The following is a 1,911-nucleotide window of genomic DNA, read 5'->3' as shown; positions in this document are numbered from 1 at the left end:
GGGGGTCACATCAGCTGATCAGACTCTGCAGCAGCTCCACGCGCCTCCCGCTGCCGCCGCCACGCGGGTTCATCCAGGTTCAGCCCTGATCTGATCATTCTGCTGCACCCCCCCCACCCCCCCAGGTGTGAGCTGAGGGAGGTGCGCGTGCGCGTGCGTGTGGGGAGGGATCGATAGTTTGTGATCAGTAAATCAGCAGCTGAACGTGGAGCTCATTAACATGAACAAAGTGAGGTTACTGCTGCAGCTCCTCATCCGTTCATAAATCATCCCTTCATGTTGGTTTGGTTCTTATTTTTATGATAATTATTCTTCCACACATTTCAAATTTATTCTTTGAAAATAAAACTGAACATGACTCAAAGGATGGAAACTCATGAAGTAAGAAACAAAATCTTTAATAAAATCAGTTTCTTTGGTTAATGTGACCAACAAACAGCCGAAGGGACTGAAACAGCCCAACATCCTCGGGGAGCCATTTTGAGTGTTTTTAGCTCAGATTTAAGGCAGGTTTGTTTACATTAAGTGCAGACCTGCATTAAAGAGTAAACTCTGTAACAACAGGAAGCTGCAGCTTTTCAACCAAAGTTTAATCCTCCAGAAGTTGGTGCTGCAAACAGGAAGTTTGTGACTTCCTGCTTCTTCCAAACAGAAAGGTTCTGCCAAACAAACCGCAGGTCCAGGTCCAGAACAACCCGGGTTCTCCAGAACAACCCGGTCAGGGATCAGTTCGAGGGAAATGTGGATAAATGAGGAAAAAAGACCGGATTGAGGCTCGGGTCTCAACGTAGGAGCAGAAAGACATGATCCTGGTGGACCGGCTCGGTTCTGGTGGACCGGCTCGGTCCTGCTCTGGGCTGACGTCCCTGCTGCTGTCAGAAACTGTGGTTCTGAAGGGTTCTGTGTGGAACCGGTTCTGTTCCTTCCCGTTTATTCCTGTTTTTTATTTCCTGTCTGTCCCTCCGTCCTGTCCTGCCTCCATCTTTGATTTTTGTCCTCAGCTTTGGTCTTTTTTTCCACATTTCGTCCTCCTCTCCTCTTCATCCCTCCATCTTTTAATCTTCATACTCATCCTCCATTTTTCCACCTTCAGCAGCCCGCCGGGCTCCTCTCCTCCATCTTTCCATCCGTCCTCCCAGCCCTTGTGTCTCCACATCACTCTGTCTCCGTAGGAACTCTCGTCCTTTTCTTCTGTCCATCTTGTGGAAACACTCAGACGCCCTCATTCCTTCTCTTTCTTTCCTTTTTTTAAAATCATTTCTGAATCCGTCTCTTCCTGTCAGCCATGTTGGACGATCCGGTAACAGATGCTGCTGTATCATGCAGCAGCTCTGTGATAATAATTATATTATTAGTAATCGTCCACATCATGGCGAGGCTGCCTGCGAGCTCGGAGGCCGTTTGTTTGTCAGCTGGAGCTGTGTGGATGTGTGAAAAGATGTGTGAAAACAGGACAGAAATGAATGATTTTAAAGCTGAAACACGACAGCAGTCATCAGAACCAGGATGAAACATCCTGTGGGTTTATGGTAAAATGACACGAAAGCCTTTAGAAATTAAAACGGAAAGCTAAAGAAGTTCTGGGTTCAAATCCTTTCCTATAAAACATGAATCAGACGGAGCATCGTGATGTTGGACGGCGTTGTGTTTGTTTGGGTGTCTGATGTGGGAAGGCCACGGATTTAAATGATGCTGCATGTGAATAAATGTGTGGGTAAACCGAGACGCTTCGCTGTCCATTAAATCCTGAAAACATGTGTAAGGAGCTCATTAATGATGCATTCACTGATTCTGCTGTTTTGTTATTATTAAAGAGCTGGATATGTGATCTGTGCACACGGACGTGTGTGAAGCGTGTCAAGTTTCACTCCCATTGATTAAAACAGGAGGAAGGCGGCGGGGGGCGGGGGT

This window comes from Kryptolebias marmoratus, linkage group LG12 (genome assembly GCF_001649575.2).
Source record: "Kryptolebias marmoratus isolate JLee-2015 linkage group LG12, ASM164957v2, whole genome shotgun sequence".
Taxonomy (NCBI): Eukaryota; Metazoa; Chordata; class Actinopteri; order Cyprinodontiformes; family Rivulidae; genus Kryptolebias; species Kryptolebias marmoratus.
This window is presented reverse-complemented; position numbering follows the sequence as displayed.